This window comes from Lepeophtheirus salmonis, chromosome 6 (genome assembly GCF_016086655.4).
Source record: "Lepeophtheirus salmonis chromosome 6, UVic_Lsal_1.4, whole genome shotgun sequence".
In the NCBI taxonomy this organism is placed as follows: Eukaryota; Metazoa; Arthropoda; class Copepoda; order Siphonostomatoida; family Caligidae; genus Lepeophtheirus; species Lepeophtheirus salmonis.
Window position 1 is genome coordinate 48,112,868 of NC_052136.2, and position 12,665 is coordinate 48,125,532.

Below are 12,665 nucleotides of genomic sequence, written 5' to 3' on the forward strand. Positions count from 1 at the left end.
CTCAAGGTGAAATGAATGCAATAAAAGCAAACAATTTCACATAAAAACTCTATTACAAAGGTTTTATTTATCATACGTAAAATTCAATGATTGTTTTTTTTACGAAAAAGGAACGATTTTTTGTGATGAAAAAACACAAAATGTTTTAGACTATTGTTAAAAACTATTATATCCTAAAGTTGACGTTTCTTAGAAAAATATTGTATTCCATTTACAACAATTTAATTCAGAGAAAAAATATATTTAGCAATAGTTTTGGAGTATCTTATTTGAAAATGAGTACTCCCACTCCTAAAAATTGGTCTTTCAAAGGAAAAAAACTCATTTTAGGATTATTGTTGTATTAATATTTCTCTGTCTTTACCAAACTTATTTTTGTAGTAATATTAATTTAATAGATACTGTTTGCCAAAAAACAAGAAATTAATGAGAATTCAGAAAGTACAAAATGTCTTGACAATAAACTGTTTCAACCATGTTTGAAAGATGTAAACTTTTTATATATAAGTAAAGTTAAAATTAAATACCAGCATAAATACAATATATTTTAATTTATTAAATTATGGTAATGGAAAGTTTACAAGCAAATATATAAGAATACCATTTTATTATATTGTTAAACTTTCTTTAATATCAGAAAATTACAATAATTTTCCCAAAATAATTATAATACCAACATTAAATCATAATTACCTCAAATTAATTTATATTTAATTAAAATTTCGTCTCAAAATGTCATTATACACCTTTTCAATCATAAAAGGTACAATATTCTCAATAAGTTCCTTTTTATCTTGAAGTAAATAAACAAGGGGCACTTTGTATTTCATAGGAAAACTCATTAAAAAGATCTGAAGAAACTTCTTAAACATATTCAATTTGAGGTACTTTAAAAAATATATATTTGCGTTTTATATGGAAAGTAATTCAAGTGATACAAATAAATATCGAAAGCATAGGAAATACCCATCAATATTAACTTAAAAGAAAAAAGATTTGGGTATTTTGATACTAAAAAATTTCATGTACAGTACAAATATGTGTACATTCAGACACAGGAAGAAGATATTTTTTCTACATGAAAGATAATACTTTTAAGAATACTATATATATTCATGATAGACAAAAAAAAAATCACAAACATATGCATAATTAATTATAATTACGGATAAAATCGTGTATACTTCGGGCATGTTAAAAAAAAAAGAAACCATAAATTAACATATTAACCCTGACAATTTGATTAATGTTTTGTATGAGAGTTGCTAAGCTATCATTACATTTAATTAGATCAGCTACAATCAGCTGTGACAAGGGAGGAGGGGGACAAGGAATTAAGCAACATTGGCAAGAATTACTCCAATGTCGATCCTCAATTCTACTCGGAGTCCAACGTGGAAATACACTTTTAAATATAATTGAATTTTTAACAAAAGAAAATCACTACTCCGGAGTGAACAGCTCAGGAAAAGAAAAATGTATTCTTTTGATTACCAAAAAAGCAGGCAAGCTAAAAAATAGACATGGTATCTCCAACAATTAAAAGTATGTGTTGGAGAAATGCAACATGGATGTCATGACGTTGGAATATAAGTATCCAACTATGAGAGAAAGTAAATAAAACACATATTCTACTTCGTATTTCGTATCTAGCAAGAAACAAGTTTGAAATTAATTTACTGTGGATCCTCAACTTTACTCATGAATCCAACAATGACTTAGACATATAATTATCCTAAAAATATTCAATATTACTCTTTGTTTTTCATAATCACTAGTACTTTACGATTAGATATCCTCAATTCAAGAAAGATAGAATAATGTTTGATAACAGTTTTGCAATTGAAAAAAAACAACACTGCTTAAATTGCTATCTACAAAATATCTGAAACAAGTTTTGTGTCGTATTTTCTACAAGTCTACCTAACATACATTTAGTAAAACTGTAGCTAATTGAGAGACGTCAGTACACACAAACACAATGGTTCTAAATGCTGCTATATTAAACGTAGGCACGAAATTGTTGTTAGTCTCTTTTTCTTAAATTAATACCATTCTTTAAGAAATTTAAAAAAAACTTTTTTATTTGTTATTTTTGCAAAAACATAAAATATATTTACTCAAGGTAAAAAATAATTATTATTTCTTATTCTTACATTCATTACACATTGAACTTTTTTATTTCACAATTATTACCCTAAAAAATAGCCCTAAGTTGTTTTTTAATAGAAAAAAAGGTGCATGTTTCATGAAAGAATATTCATTGACTTACGTTATCAATCATAATTTGATGCACATTTTGCTATTTCTCATATCTGAAGAGTTCGATCCTGAAATAGATTTCTTATATTTCATAAGTTATGTGCAAAGAGCCTGATGCAATTTTTCAAATATGTTATTTACACAACATCAAATATTTGCTATAAAAATATAGATATTAGGCTTTTTTGACACCTGCAATGCATTAATATGATTAATTAAAGGATTACAGTACTTTTTAAATTTAGCTTAAATTGTCGTTGCTTGAAAATAAGCTAAAAAAATCATAAGGGTTTATAATTTAATCAGAATTAATCTTTTTTCAGTTATTTCTTATGAGTCCATGGCTTCAAAACCTCATGCCATCGATTTTCGACATTCCTTTCTAAAAATAAATTAGTGTCTGCGTAGTTAAGAGGTTTTTCTTTGTATTTTTTTGTTTATCTCTTCCCTGTATAACAAGAAAAAAAAAAGGTCTAGTAATAAGAAATTCATTTTCTTTTCTTTAATTTCAATGTTTTATTATCATAGTAAAATTATCCGATTTAAACAAAATATATACCTTTTTCTTATATAACTTGGTACTATTTTGAAGGTAGCTTCATAATGCCTCTTTCATAGAAACCCTCGTCCCTATTGGGCAAAAAACTGGGAGAGACAATTTTTAGAAGCTTCTTTTGACGCAAATTTTTCAACCTCAAAATCATTCGCCATAGAGAGGAACAGATGATAATCAGATGGTGCCAAGTCCAGACTATAAGTAGGATGCATAACAACCTCCCACCCAAGCTCCATGAGCTTCCACAGTGTCAATGTCGCTGTCTCCACCCTGGCATGGTCCTGATAGAACAAAATTCCTCTCCTATTGGCCAAAGATGGACGCTTTTGGACGATGCCTTCCTTCGGACGGCCCAAATGTTGATAGTACAACTTCGAATTAATCAGTTTGGCTATAGGGGAGCCACTCATATCCCGCCAAACACAATATCTTCCTGACCGTTGTTCCAAGCTTAGCCACCGTTTGCACCGGCTTACTGCGGTTGGAGAACGACTGTTTTCACTTTATGTTTTTGTATGGGACTCACTTTTTGTCACCAGTAACAATCCGCTTCATAAATGGATCGATTTTGGTGCTACTACGTAGAGATTTGCAGATGGACTATTCGCATAATTTTATCGATGTCATCGATAATTGGTTTTCCTGAGAGTAGTGCATCATTGACATCAAAATTATCGGAACGGAATCGACATAAACAAAATTGCGCATGATTGGCTGTTAGAGTATACTTTAAGTACTTCCACATCCTTACTCGGAGTATGCCTTTTTCAATGGGTATCCTTGTAATACTACGAGTAATTTTGTATAACCATGATAGTACATAAGCATCGTACCATATACATAGTTAAAAATGGTTTTTATTACACAGTATGTATATTAATAGCTACTTAAATCAAATAACATTATTTACGATTCATTTGTTGATTTTGAGGTTCAATAAGGGATATGACTATTCCTTGCTTTTCTTACTGTGTACATAACAAGGATAAATACTGGTATAGACCTATGTTCATATCAAAATTTTATTTGTTTAATGAAGATTATAAATCATATCTGTACTCGATTTATTTATCATAAATGTGAAATAGTCATTTAGATAAGTTAGTTAATATCCATAAAATAGTGATATCACGGCTTTCCAGGCTGGATTATGGTTGTTTAGAAACAGGTATTCTTAATAAGTACAAGTTGTAGCTCAGATTCGGTACGTTAACAGACAAACATGTGTTGATCCTAAGTGTCCATTAATATTTAATTTAAAAGAACAAAATGTCTGTTATTTTATGTATTTTTTTTTTTTTTGCCCGAAATGTGCTATTTTCATATAAACTTCCTTAAGTCATATATTTCTAGTGTTTGAAAATATGTTATTAATGAGGAAAATCAAATAGGAAAAGGGTTTTGTTAATAATTATTTGTTCAACTTTGACATAAAAAGTTACTTATAAATTAGCTTTGTCAACAAAGAAGTAAACAAGAATAATTTTTTTTTAAATTGAGTGTGAATTGATTTCACTTGTATTTTTCAACAAATTATTGTCAAATTCTAGCAACAAGTTATTGATATTACCTTTTTGAAGGGGCTGAAAATTTTACTTTATAAATTCAAAATTGATTGTCTCAATATGAGAATGATCAATTGATATATTTCACTTGAAAAGCCATAGGTAGGTCAAAAGATAAGCATCTTAAATCTAATATTAGTTTTAAACCATAAATAATATTATCGGTAACCTAAACTCATCACACAAATGTGAATATTGATCATATTGTTGACACAAATATGTTATAATATATTTATCTGTACAATTGTATTTCTGAAGAAAAAATAAAAAGTGATTTTTTTCCTTGTTCTTTTTTTCTTTTTTTGCATATTTTTATTAAACACATTTATCAAGCATTAAATATATCTATTGATATATACAAATATGTAAATAAATAATTTATTAATATTACACAACAACATCTTTATTTTAATAATTTTTTTTTCTTTCTTTCATTTTTTTACTATTTTATTCTTATCTATTCCCTTTTTCCCTTTATTTCACCCTCCTCCACTGTAATGTACTCCATTCAATGAGCAAAAGGGAGCACTGATCCCAAAACTCTGCAACAACTTCTTTTAATATTTTAATAGTATAAAACTTCATAAAATTGATGACAATAGTACCATCGAATTTTGGAGGGACTATAAGCGTCAAAGAGAACCCCACAAACTTGTCTTGATATATTTGCTCTATATCAGCATAACACAATCCTGTCGGGAAATTGATACTCATTCATCTCCTTAGGAATAAAGGACTTTTTAGAGAGGCAGTATGTTACACAAAATCAGCGAGATCTTTAAAGACGCTTAAAACGAAGATTGACTTCTTCATGAGTTTTTCCAGACTCATGGATATTCTGACTTTTTGAGACATTGCCGAGTGAAGGACTAATAAAACTTTTGTTAAACAAATTATCTTTTACATTTGTTTTTCTGACTGGGAAAGTATAATACCGTGCATTGTATGGCTAGTTACCTATAGAGACACATATTAATGTTATCGTTATTGCCTGGTGGGATTTTGATCCCATCCTTGTCATCCATTCACTGTATTGTTTGTCACCTATGCACATTTATATTAATGATATCCTTATTACAAAGTGTTAATGGATCGAGGAAAAGAGTGGACTATGGTAAGTAAATTTATTCGTGGAAGGTTATTCACGCACTGATTCTAAGAGTTATTGATAAAACAATTATACAGAATGTATTAACAGTGAGGGGGGATCAAATTATCGCCTACTTTAAACCTTGATAACTTGAAGACGACAATGAAAAATATCTGATGTATTTACTTGTATGTAGAAAATACATTAATAAAATATATAAAAATGTTTTAAAAGTATTTATTATATGCAAAGTTTATAAATATGACAATGATTTTATTTCATTTCTTAACATAATGTCGTAATTAAATATAATTACATCCATTTAAAAACATACATAAACTGTAGTTATAAGGTTATTTGCTATTATTTTTTAATACAACTTTTTTTAAGGCTATGCGATATTTTTTTTGATGAAACACATTCTCTCGTGTTCCAAATTGTTACTTTTAACTAATTTACTTTAGTTTATTCTATGGATTTATTAAGTTATTGTGTTTTAATATTTTATATATTTTTCGTACAAAGTACAAAATGCCTGGGCAATCTATAAAATTTCTAATGGGATGGTAATTTTTCGTTCATTTACACCGTCAGACAAAACTATATTTGGTAATTTGATTACTAAACAGTTAATTGCAAGAAATTTGATCATTAATGATTTACTTCCGATACAATTTCATTGCAAGCAATTTGATAATCAAGTCTATTAGGATTGAAATTTATATTTTAGTAAGATAACCAAGCTATTCTTTGATAAGTAATTGTCAAGAGAGACTCAATTCGTCGAGTCTGGAAAATATTCATCAGGCAATAAGTTGTTTCAGATGTACAGTTGGTTACTGAAGGGATCAAAAGCTATCAGGCCCAATATTTTGAGTATCAGGAGCTCCTTCTTGTTTATAGTATATATATATATTAATAGAATCCATCCCATTGGCTATGCAAGTGAACCGCTTGTCCAAAAGGGGGATCAAAACATATCGCCGTCGTTATCCTGAGTAACAAGAACTCCGTCTAATATCCTATAATACACCTCTTCCCACGGGTTTTGTAAGTGAACCACTGGTCCGAAAGGGGAATTGCCACTGATGGGATCCGTGGCAATGTAACGTCCATCTCTTTGGAAACTTCATCAATACTGGGGAATGACTCATTTCAAGGCTCAGACTGGTTTCTGGCATTGATTTGTTTTCAAACATTATTTTTTGTCCCTAATCTATAATATTTGTTCCCTGCTATATAGATCACACCATCAAGACCTAGTTGTGATTTTTTTCCCAGGGTCAATACTTAGAACTAGACCTTTGATGTAATGTTTGCCTCAGTCTCCTTTAACTGCCTTAGGAGAGTTTTATAATCCTGTTTGCTTGTTCTTCTTGCTTGTGATTACCTCCTCTCTGTTGCACTTGGTGGGCCAGAAAATATTGCCAATGTGAGCACTTACGATATGTGCAAACATCTCATTTTTGTCCCATGGCAACGCTAGAAGGTTCTGAAACGTTGCATTTAAGGCCTCAGTTGGAAAAATTATCTTCTCCTGATACTGAGTGTTTACAGAATAAACATTTCTTGTTATCAAGCGGTATAATATAAACTTTTCTAGTTTAAATTTCCACACCTCTCTAATAGATGTTTCTCCATGGGTATATCACACTCTTTGGATAAATGTAAGCCCTCAAGTCTGACTTTTATCGGATGGCCATACATTACTTCGTATGAAATTCGACTAATACCAGAGTGAATGCAGGGATTCATGTCGTACTGAACAAACGACTGTTCATCAGCTAGCTTACTTGTCTGGTTGTCACTTTGCCACATCTTAAAAATTTATTTAATGTATCAATTTGCTCTCTTTAATATGATTCCAGAGATTATGAGTGATGGGGATTTCTATGCACAAGTTCACTTGCACAACCTATAAATTAGGTCTATTATAGACTATTCGAAGATGCTTAATGCTCAAGGAAGTGGTTGGGGGGGTAATGACCAACCTTTTCGACCATTGGTTCACTTGCACAACCCATGGGCTGAGGTATAATATATGATATTAAAAAGGGTTCCTTAATGCTTAGGGATACAATGGCTTATGCCCCGCCTTTTCGCCCAGCTGTTAACCTACATAAACCATGGGCTTGGATATATTATTGGATATTAAAAGGGGCCCTTGGTGCAAAGGGAGACGGTGGCAATAATTATGATCCACCTGTTGAACATACATTTATTTTGCAGAACCTGTGGGTGTGATGTATTAAAAAATAATAAAACAGGTCTTTGATACTCAGGGAAGCGGTGGTGGTGGGTAATAATCAACCTTTTGTACCAGTGGTTCACTTGCAAAACCCGTAGGATGGGGTGTATCATATGATATTAAAAGATCTATTTTATAATCATGATAGCTGTAGCGATAGATTTTGATCACTCATGTGGATAAGTGGCGCACTTTCGTAACCCGTGAGCTGGTTTCTATTGTAATATATTTGAAGGGGTCTTTGATACTCAAGATAGTGGTTCTTATAGGTTTTGACCCATATAAGGGACCAGCTGTCCACCTGCACAATCTGTTGACCAATGGATATTTTTCAAAATAAAATGGAGTTAGTTGTGAAAATTTCTATAATTTGATTGTCTGAATACAATATAAATTTCAATGTAAATGAACTAGATCAGCCTGATAATATAACCTGTTAATATAATGGGGCATATTATGATTTGAAATATTTTAATGTCCTGAATTACTATTTTTCTAAATTTCTTGAAAAACGGGTATAAGAAACAAAAAATTTAAATACATATTTATTTCAATTTTAGACCAAATATAAAAAAAAGCCAAATCTAATTTTTAAGGCCCAATTGCTTAAAAAAGTTAATCCGGCAACCCTGTTAGAATCTCAGAAAATACGAGATACTATCAAATATTTTTCAAGATTTTTACGTTTTGATGATATTGCGACAATATTCCTAAAAAATACTACTTGAAGAGAGAATTAGAAGTCGCCCACACTTAAACATTAGGCGGGCCGTTTAGTAGCCATCCATCCACTGGTTGGAAATCCTGCACTAGATTATCAAATTGCTTACAATAATATTGTATCTTAATCAAATCTTAATGATCAAAATTGCTTGAAATTAATCGTTTAATAATCAAATTACCCACAATCATTTCACCTGACAGTGTAATAAATTTTAAAGTACCATTGACCTCTCTTTTGGAAATTTTATATATTGCCTGGACATTTTGCACAATGCCTGCTCTAACGGGCATTGTAAAAAATGCCAAATTTCACACTTTGCCCGTAAAATATATACGTTATTAATATTTTATATATTTATTTTCTAATTTTTAGACAAACTTTTCCACAAATTATTTGCTACGAGTAATAATAAACAATAATCATTGCTAAATGACATTAAATATATATAAAACGTGATGCTATCATATTTATAATTTAAATATAAAGATACAATGATTATCAGACTTTTTTCTTCTATTTTCTTCCGTTTCTCTTTTTTTCCCTCCTTCCCCAATTGTTTACAAAACAATGGAGAATAGTGCCGTCTTGTGTCAATGAACGATAATATTATTTAATAGATAAATAAATATACTAGCGTTAGTATGCAGCATTTTCTGGAGTTATAAGGGGCCGACGCACATACAATCTTAATTTTTTGAATGTAGAAGTTAAGTACTCCATAATTCCTTAGTGTTACTTAACGTTTTTTTAAGAAGCACAATCACTAGTAATAACTCAATAATAAGATTTTCTTTATTCAAGCATTAAGTAATAATTATAGAATCTTAAGAAATGTTGCAACAACAAACAAACTCGTAAGCTGAAAAATGCTTAAGAATTACAATCAAATATATAAGGTATGTACTCCCATTTTTTTTTAATTTGAAGCGCTGAAGGTATACACGTTCGATAATAAATCTTAACTATAAACACAATAATTATTTTTTTATTTTGTATCATGTACTTCCTTTTTCTATTCGTTTTTTTAGGAGTTTCAACTACATGCGCTCGTGATTAATTTAATTTAATATATTTATTCATTCTCAACAATACTTTTACCAATCAACAGAAACATTATGATCATGTTCTTCTTAAAAACAATTAAAAAACGAAACTTGCATATTTAATTAAAGTAAGGTAAACGATACAACGACAACGCCACAAAGGAAATACTGCGATCTGATAATTAAATCATATGACAAACAGTAAATCTTGAGCTAGTTCAGACAAATAAGGCGTGACACAATATTAATAGGAAAAAAGGACTGACAATACAAAAATCTTCCAAAGATTTTCTCCCTACTTCTGATTACTTCTCTGATTCTGCCAGGTTTGGCTGCAACCAGATTTTCAAGATTTCGGAGTCAAGAGTTTGCCAGACAGTTTAGAATTGCTGTATGAGCTTCTCTTTGGATGTGCAAGTGGGCAGGCTCTTACACTTCTCCGTCTTAATTCCCCACAGATTTTCAATCGGATTAAAGTCAGGACTGTTACCAGGCCATTGGTATTTCATCCACAGAAGGATGCTCAGAAACCATTTCTGATTTGACTTGTAGAGCAAACTTGTCCAGAATCTCAGTTTGATAGTACTCACGGTTAATCCTCTTGTTAGAGTTGACCATATCCATCACTGACTCCCTGAGCCCCAAATGCATACCACACTATTATCTTCAGCAGATGCTTGACAACTGAGACAGGGGGAACATCTTGCTTTTCCCTGGCACAAACCCTGTCAATTTGGGAATTTTTTGAGCTAGTTATCTGCAAGAAGCTCTCATCTGACCAAGCCACACATTGCCATTCCTCCACAGACCACCTCTTCTTGTCAATTGAAAAAGCCAACTTCTTCTTCATCATCTACTTCGTGAGCAAGGGATTAAAGGGCATTTTTTAGGCCTTGGTGCCTAGACAGTCCTTTTAGTATATTATCATTGTCTCCCAAGAGATCTTGTATCCCTTCGATGTCAGTGGGGCAGACAATTTTCGTGTAGACTGACATTTTTCCCCAATATTTTTAGGTGTGAACTGTTTTGTAAGTGGCGAGATTTGTAAAAGTACGACCGGGGATAGGTTTGTCTTCTTGACTCTCACAACGCTCATGAGTTGCACACCATCTCTCAACATACCCCAAACGGACCGCAAGTTGCTCGGCAATGATCTTCTTGGAAATTCTATGGAATGATTTGGCCACTGCAGCCTCTCTCATCTCGGACCTGAGATTCATTACTATTTCAGATGGCAAATTTTTTCCAATTTATCACTTGCACTCAGCAAGAATAAAAATCCACTTACATTAATTATTCGGAGGATCTATTTATCAAGAAACATTCAAAACAAGTACAAAAATAATTCTGAAATTTTTTGGAGAAATATTTATATGATTAAATTTCCAATATTAAATTTTTTGGAGAATAATTAGATTTCAAGCATATAAGTTTTTGAAAAAAAAATTCTAAATTGTATTTTAAATAAAAAATATTTAAAATATTAAATTTAACGAAAAAATTTTAATAATCCATAGCAATTCACAGACAATTTCATTTTTCGGAAAAAAATTAGGAAAATTTAACTTCTAATATTACATTTTCTAATAAAAAAACAAAAATCCTTACTTGGAAGGGGAGCTAAACCCTCTCCAGCCCTCCCCTGCGGACTTCCCTGCCCTAAATAATGAAACTAAGAAAATAAATACTATTTTTCTTACTTCATATATACAAAAATGGCAATAATTTATAACTATTTATGATAAAACTAAGGGCTTTCTAGTCAAATTTGGGCAATTAGTATAGATAACTAATAATTTTATTACCTTTATGTAATTAAGAGATATATATTGACTCTAAATTGGCTTTTACAATTATTTCCATCAATTTTTTTATATTGTGACTATCAGTGGCGTCGCTAGCCTCATTTTTGGTTGGGGGGGAGGGGCTCCAGCCACCTTGAATTTTTTTGAAATTTTTATTACTCCCTCTACAAAAACACGGGTTCCATTTACCAGTAAATACGTAAAAAATATATATTTACATAAGTATTTTATATATCGGTGTTGATAATTTTTGGGGATAAAACCTATTTTTTCTCTTTTAAGTGCAATTTGAAACGCCTCCACAGGTTTAATAAGAATAATTTGCTTATAAAAATTGATGATACTTAATTGAAAAATACAAATGTAGAGACACTCCATTTCAAGGAAATAAATTATTGTCTGGTGTGTTTAACCTTTATTTTTTAGTAAGATAAACTTTTGAACAGTTTGACAAAAAAAAGTTGAAAATCAACCTTTCCTTTTTGATAAATTTGACAAGAAGCTTTTAGACGCCACCTTACACATCCTAGTAGTCAATAAGTGAGGAATTGGTATCTAGTAACAGTGTTTATTAAAAAAAAAGCTTATTGCTACTTTTTTGTTTGATAATAGATGCACTGTAGAATGTATGTATGTTTGTAATAATGAACATATTCTCCTCGTAAAAAATGATTGATGAGAGATAGAAAACACTTAATATCCATTTTTTTTTTTAAATCAGGAGTTAACTACATTCCATATTTACAAGGCTGATATTATTAAGTTTGTATGTATTTTTGGGCCTCCTTATTTATAGGACCAATACTTAAAATACAATTCCAATTGTTTTGGGTAATATCTTTTCCCTTAACAGTAGGGTTATATCGGTGCTTGATATGCAACTTAAAATCCATCCCGTCCAGTTTAGTACCGTCTCGTCCATGTTATTGCTCCAAGCAAAATTTCAATAATTTTAAAGAGCCCTCTGCAAGGGACTAATTTTTACTAATTTTATAGTACCATATACTTAAATTATCATCGAATGTACAAGTTGCGGGAAAATTATTATTATAAAAAATACCGAAGCCATAAAATAGTTTACTTTTTCACAATTATAAAATTTTGTCTTTTGATTAAAAATTAGTCAAATAAAAAAAAAACAATATGAAAAAAAAAAAAAAATGGTTAGATCATTTTCTTTTTAGGGAATTTAACCTTTGTAAATAATCTCTATATATTTACACTTACCATGTTTTTGTCATTTTTAACATCCATTTAAAAATTAGTTATCAACGACTTACTATACAGTTTACAACTATTTATTTTGTAACAAAAATATTATAATTCATTTAAACATGATGTTTTTATTACATTCATGTCTTTGAACCCAATT

At 30.5% G+C, this 12,665-nt stretch overlaps 1 protein-coding gene across 1 annotated transcript in view; it reads right to left on the minus strand.

Annotated features, from left to right (window-relative positions):
• The window catches only part of LOC121120605 (atrial natriuretic peptide receptor 1), a 339,724-nt gene that overhangs the window by 87,925 nt on the left and 239,134 nt on the right, over nucleotides 1-12,665 (minus strand). The window lies entirely within an intron of this gene.